The 7513-nt window shown below is 34.8% G+C and overlaps 1 pseudogene; it reads right to left on the bottom strand.

The window, feature by feature from the left end:
* Positions 1-5224: 5224 nt before the first annotated feature.
* On the bottom strand, positions 5225-6159 carry LOC143410042 (heterogeneous nuclear ribonucleoprotein D-like pseudogene; annotated as a pseudogene).
* Between the last annotated feature and the right edge of the window lie 1354 nt (positions 6160-7513).

Genomic DNA, 7513 nt, shown 5'->3' on the forward strand with positions numbered 1-7513 from the left:
CCATTCACAGAGAGTCTTAGAAATGAAGTCAACTAATTGTTTGGCTCTTTGTGGCATCTGCTGTCCCCATTAAATATAATGTAGGAAATAAACATAGACATGTACATAACTCCAGGCTCTTGACTACATGATTTACTCCCATGTTTTCCCAGAAACTCTGATGGACTGCAAAAGGCAGACGACACCCACTGAAATTTATTAACAAGCCAGAAAGCAGCTGTTCTGTGAGCTGCAAACAAAAGCAAATGTTAAGCTGTTGAATAGCCCTTTTGTTGTTTTGTGGTTCACTACAAAAGGGCTTTATTGTAACCTTAGTTTTGGAAGTTTGCCTTCTTGTAGGTCGAAAGAGATACCCAAAGGACAGATGGAAAATTTGTATTTAGTAGTGATTACCATTGTGGAACCTCCAGGTGACCATGTTTTTCCCTTCATTTACAAGATGTTCCCAAAGGCTTTCCGTATCTTTGAAGTTACTCCTTCCCCATCTCCCAAGATTGGCTGTGGGGCATAAAGGAAGCAGCAATTTTTGGAGTACAAAATGCAGGAGTGATTGTGTAGAATTCAATCTGGTTAGTCAAGCACATTTTAGAAGGAGACATTTGTGTTCGCATTGCCTGTAAGGAACTTAGAGAAATGCTCTTTCTAATCTTTTTCTTCCTATCAGAATCTTTGAGACCTGGATTGTGAGCCTCATCTAATTATTTCTAACTCAGAATTGTCTCCCTTCTTTGAACACTTGCAACATATTATTCATATCACTCATTTTATTCCTATATATAGCCTTATAAAAATTATTATTCAAATCTCATCTCTCTGATGTGATTATAACGTCCTTGCTCCTTAGGATTGTATCTTAAACATCCTTATCACATCCATCATTTTGTTTCCTATCAAAGGTACATTGCATTTCTTGAATATTGTAGGCTACAGGAAATGTATGCAGATTGAGCTACAAGTGTAATTTCAAATGTAATTTCACTATTTTGAACAATAGAGTACATTATTCAAACATATTCATAATATTTGTTCTCTATTGCAAATTTTCTAAATAGCCATTCCCTCTTGGTTAAAGTAAATATTGTAAGACACTAAATTTTAGAAGCAATATTTAAACCCCAAAGAATATTATAAGGAATGTTCAGATCAAGTAAAATGTTTCAGATTTCTTCTGCTTGTATAATGCTTTTTATTTTTGTATTTACTGTTATATTGGCTTTGCCAATCTTCCTTGCTAGATCATGCTTGCCATAGGTTGTATTTTGGATTATTTCTTGCCCTGCTCCTGCTTCTTTGAGTTTTTCATTTTGGCCTGGCCCTTACTTCCTGACCTGATTTTATCCCAGGAGTTATGGGCCATATCTGTATTCTGACTTGGTCAACTCCTCCATCTGAACTCTAGCTCTGGAAGAGGCCCTGAGCACGGTTTACTCAGGAGTAAAGATAGAATAATGAAGGGTAAAGCCAAAAGTTACTATAAGGAATGTGCTAAGAAGCTAAGGACAATAAAATACCTAAAAATCAACACTAAAAGCAAGAACTATAATGATTGAGACAGATGGCAACAGGAAAAAAAGAAACTAAACTATTCTCATTTTATATCTTCTGTATATTTCTCAACACTTATGTCAATCTCATCCCCATAAAGTCCTTCCTTTATACTCCAGTCCACACTGTCTCCATTCTGCCATTTCTAAAGCCCCATAGTACTCTGTACCTTTATCATAAACTGCATTTACAGTAATTATTATGAACTGCATTTGCAATCAGTATACATTATGAATAATAATCACATATAGTTTTAAATTACCAGTCTGAAAACTCTCAGTATGGGGCAAGATTCCAGATCCAAAAGCATTACAATTTAGGATATTGAAATAATCTTAAAATGTGATTTGTGAATCATATCTGTAACCTTTAAGACTTTTTAGGCAGGAGATAGGCATATGTAGTGATTTAAAATGGAGGAAAAATGGATTCCTGACAATAGAGACCTCTAATCTTGGCATGTTTTCCTGGCAAGATTTTAGACTAGATTGTTAAAATAAACATTTTATGTGCACTAAGAAAAGAAAAGATAATCACCAGGAACCAGAGGGTTTCTTCTAGTAATAAGTCATGCTAAAATAACCTTATTTTTTATCACATTATTAATTTTGTAGATAAGAAGCTATCTTTTGTTTTAAGCAAACATTTGACAGTCTTTATCATGTTATTTATTTAGAATAGATAGGGATATGTGAGCTGAGTGAAATAAAGGTAAATAAGTTTAATATTTGATCCACTAATCCTATATGAAATACACCAGTGCCAGTTGACATCCTCTATGAATACCCCATGCTCTGTTCTTCCTCATTTTGATATAAACAACTTTTATCAAAAATTTGGAAAAAATCATTCCTTAAAGAGTATGCAGATGGCATTAAAGAGAATAGCTAATATTGTACAAGGCACCCCAGAAGAGAGAGGATAAAAATGTGAGTTTGGGAGTTGGAAAGATTGAAGGCTTCAACCAACTATGCTGCTTGCTAGTTGTGTGACCTGGGGAAAATTACTTTTTTCTAATTCATGAAGATCAAATGATGATAGAGAAAATAATAAATGGCTTCTATCTTTATTGGTACTCATACAACCATTATTATTTCCATGAGCTGGAAAGATAGGCTGAAACTGAAGATGGATTTAGCAGTGATGATTAAAATCAATTGTACAAATGGAGGGCCTGAATATGCCACATCTTGTGTGAATAAAACTTGATGGCTTTAGTTGACTGAGCTCAATATGAGTCAGATATATGACATGAAATGACAAACCATCTAATGTTATTTAGGTTTTTAATAAAATTGTAGTATTTTGATTAAGGGAGATAATAATGTCTCTGCAGTACTCAAGCCACAATTGGGAGATTGTGTTTGAGGGGAACTTTGATTTTCCCAAAGGAGGATAAGCAGGATGGTGAAGTGTCTGGAATTCATGTTATAGGAGAAATGGCTTAAATAATTGAAAATCATTCTGCTGGAGGAAAAAAGACTTATGAGATGGGGATTGAGTTGTAGACAATGGAGGGGTATTTTTTCCTAAGTTGCTTATTATGGAGAATTTGAAACAGATACAAAATGCAGGAATATTTGTATAATGATCTCTGATATGCCCATCACCCAGCTGTAACATTTATCAATTTATGGGCAATCTTGCTTTTTCTATTATCCTCCTGACTGAATTATTTTGAAGGGGATCTCAGAAAATTCCAGATATCATATTATTTCATTGGTAAATATCTTGGTATATATCTTCCAAAGTCAAGAATTTAAAAAGATAAGTACAATATCATTTTCATATCCCAAAATTAACAATAATTAATAATTTTTTTAATATCATTAATTAAATATCCAGTTAGCATTTGAATTTCACCATTTGCCTCACAATTGTTATTTCATAGTTTATTTAAATCAGGATATAAGTAAATCTATACATTGTAATATTTTAATTCCATTTAAATCAATAAGTTTGAACTTCTTTTTTTCATTTATCACTGTCCTATAGATTTTTCCAGAGTCTGAATCTATGGATTGAATTCTTGTGGTATCATTTTTTCTTTTACCATTGTATTTCCTATGAAAAAATAGGTGGATCTTGAGGCTTGGTCAGATTTATGTTTAACATTTTTGAAGCTTATTTCTTCCACCAAATAGATTCCATATTTCTAGTCAGTACTCTTTTCTTTTCAAGGTTACAAGCCATTGGTTAACATTACCTATATTTTCTCAATAGGAGTTACAAAAACATTTCTACTTTTATTTATTTATTTATTTATTTTTTTGTAGTGCTGAAGATTGAACCCAGGGCCTTGTGAGGAGGCAAGCACTGTACCAACTGAGCTATATCTCCAGCCCCGAAAATGTTTCTAATTCTATCATTCATTCATTGATTAGTTGGAATAGTTCTAAAATAGGAAGTTCCCCTTATTAACTTTTTGGTTGTCAGAATTTTTTTAAGTAAGTACATGTTGTTACCATCTAAAGGCTTTGATGTAAGCTGGAAAATGATTAGGGTCAGAACGTGATAATGGAGAGTTTAAATTGCCTCCTCAAGTTAGTCTTCCTTTACATTAAGAACCAGTGGGGCTTGGGGCTGTAGCTCAGTGGTAGAGCACTTACCTAGCACACTTGAGGCACACACGGGGTTCAATAGCACCACAAAAAAAACAAATAAATAAATGAAACAAAGGTATTGTGTTCATCTATAACTACAAACAAACAAACAATGGGAGCTGGGCACACAGTGACACACACCTGTAATCCGAGTGGCTTGGGAGGCTGAGGCAGGAGAATGGCAAGTTTAAAGCCAATCTCAGCAACTTAGTGAGTCCCTAACTCTAAATAAAAGACCCTAACTGTAAATAAAATACAAAACAGGGCTGGGGATATGACTCAGTGGTTAAACACCCATGGATTCAATCCTCAGTATCAAAAGAAAAGAACAAAAACAAAACAAATAAAAAAGCCATTGGTGATAATAGTTATTTCCAAATAAAGCACTTTTTAAAAATTGAGAAATGAGAATTGAATATATTTATCATTTACAACATGATGTTTTGGTTCTTTATAGTTATACATGACAGTGTATTCTATTTTTGATATAATTATAGAGGCATGGAATATATTTTATTCTAATTAGGATCCCATTCTTGTGGATTTATGCAATGGTGAGATTCCCAGTGGTTATATTCATATATGTACATAGGAAAATTATGTCAAATTCATTCCACTGTCTTTCCTATTCCTATCTCCCTCACTTCCTTTCATTTTCCTTTGTCTAATCTACTATCATCTACCTCATACATAATTTTGAAAAAAATATGTATACATTGTGGAGTCAGTTGAGCTAGCACATGCATTATTTCCCATTTTTCTGTGATGAGAATACTTAAAATCTAATCTTTGCATTTTTCAAAATATGTTCTGATGTTATTTTTTTCACATAAGGAAGCATTTATTTGAGGTTTAACATGAAATCATTCAAATAAAATTGTATAAACACAAATCCACATTGAGTCATAACACAGATAGCAAAGGACAAAGTAAAAACAAAGAAAACTAATTGGCGGCTATATACAGTTGGACACGGTAGTTGTGTCTTTTACACTAGAAAGTCTTTTACAAAATAATCAGATCAACAGAAGACCAGTCTTCAATGTCGTCCTGCAAGATGGGTATCTTTAGCATCTCCCGTTTTCTCCAATGTCCTCCTCTAGTATGGCTGGTAATTATTTTGATGATTGCCACCCCCTTGAGAAGCCTTGCCATAAGTGCTCTGTTGACCACTGTAGTCTGCATATTCCTGTCCATACCCATAGTTCCCATAGTTATACCCAGTATAATCATATCCACCATAGCCACTTTAGTTCTGATCACCACCATAGGCACTATTGTAATTTCCATATCCTTGATCATACTAGTTATTAAATCCTTGGTTCCATTTTGGCCCTGACCTCGGCCACGACCCTTGGTACACCTCACCCACCAGCTGCACGCACCTCTTCCTCCTTTTTTGTTGTTGCTGTAGCTGCCTATATACCTCTTTGGGCTGTGCAACTTTGATTTCACACTTCCCAGAACCAATTTGATATTATCTGCTTTCTAACAATTTCTCTACTGGCTCTTCATCTGTATATGTGATAAAACAAAATCCTCTTCTTTCGTTTGTTTTTGTATCCATGGGAATTTCAATATTTTCAATTTCTCCAAAGGCTCCAAAATATTCTTTAATTTGTTCTTCATAAGTATCTGGGTTCAATCCACCCACAAAAACATTTTTAGGGTGTTCTTTCCATTTCAAAGCTTTGGCACTTTTGGGGTCTATCAATTTGCCATCCAGTTTGTGTTCTTTCAGTTCCAAAACCTTATCAACACTAGCAGCATCTCTAAAAAGCACAAATCCAAATCCTCTTGATGTTCCAGTGACTGGATCTGTTTTAATCCTACAGTCTACAACTTCCCCAAATTGAGACAAATATTCAGTAAGACCTTTCTTGCTCTTATCCTAGCTCAAGCCTCCAATAAACATTTTACCGTCATCCTGCTGATTCTTGCTCGCGTTGATCTTGGATCCCTCTTCGAATTCTTCTATGTTGCTATACTTGTTCATGTTCTTGATGGTGGTGGAGCTGTGGGCAGTGGGGGGCTGGTGCACAGTCCTGGCCACAACAGCAGTGGGGGCGGACGGTTGTGTTCCGATGTTATTATTGTAGTCACTATGTTGTATAATTGATCTCTTGATTTTTTTTCTCCTAACTGAAATTTTGGTTAAAATGCTTATGGTAGAAATTCATTCTTTTTGGCTGTAGAATAAGTGTGAACACTAATTGTGAGAGTTGAATCAATCTACATTTAATTTGGAAAATAAAAAATACTGCTAACCAATAGAATGCCTCCAAAGTGGAATGGATTGCTTCATAGAATACACAGCTGCCTGTCCTATGTACAAGAAAGGTTTAGATGATAGTATTTCAGGGACATAGTGAAAGAGAATCTTATGCTAGGTAGACATCTTAAAAACTCTTTCTCATCTCTGAGTTTCCATGACCCTAATATGTTCCTGAGGACCCAGAATGGAGAAGGACATACAGGAACTCTTCCAAAGTGACAGGTATGTAAGGAATCCATTTTGAATATTTGTGGTGAAAATTTCTGATCCAAAAAGCATATGTTGAGGGCTAGTGTTGTGGCTCAGTGGTGGAGCTCTTACCTAGTATATGTGAGGCACTGGGTTCAATTCTCAGCACCACATACACATAAATAAAATAAAGGTCTATCAACAACTAAAAAACATTTTTAAAAAAGCATATGTTGTAAATTGTTTTAAGAGTACTTTCTTGTTATCCTGCTCATACTGATTGCTTGTTGACACCTTGGAACTCTTGATCTTTGCCTATTGAGAAGATTTAATAATCCTTTTGTTAACAGCTCATAGTCTGGTCCTAATTGAGGGCTTTTCCCCACAAATCACAATTATACTGGAGTATTCACAGATGCCACTATTCCTGTCAAAACCTTAGACTGCATATTTTATCACTGGAGTGGGATTCTTGCAATGCAAGTGCCATCTTGAAAAATTTTAGCTAAAGATCATTAATAATTCTTTGTATTGTTATATTTTCTTTTGTGCTTTTTTCATGACAGTAGTTCTAAGGAATGTTAGTAAGTGCCTCCTTAACCTCATTATACCAGAAACAAATCAGTGTGTGGTCAAAATAATTGAGAAAACTCTGTTATTCAGGACTCTCCAGAGAAACAGAGCTAGTAGGATATATAGACAAATAGATACATATATAAGAGGAGATATACTATGGGAATATATTATGCCTCACAAGATTATGGAGTCCAAGAAGTTCTACAATATGTGTCTGTGAGCTGGAGAATCAGGAAGACTGGTGATATAATTCAGTTCAGTACAAACGATGTGAGGAAAAGGGGAGCTAATGTCTAAATTCCAGTTCAAGACAGAAGGACTAAAG

This window comes from Callospermophilus lateralis, chromosome 11 (genome assembly GCF_048772815.1).
Source record: "Callospermophilus lateralis isolate mCalLat2 chromosome 11, mCalLat2.hap1, whole genome shotgun sequence".
Classification (NCBI taxonomy): domain Eukaryota; kingdom Metazoa; phylum Chordata; class Mammalia; order Rodentia; family Sciuridae; genus Callospermophilus; species Callospermophilus lateralis.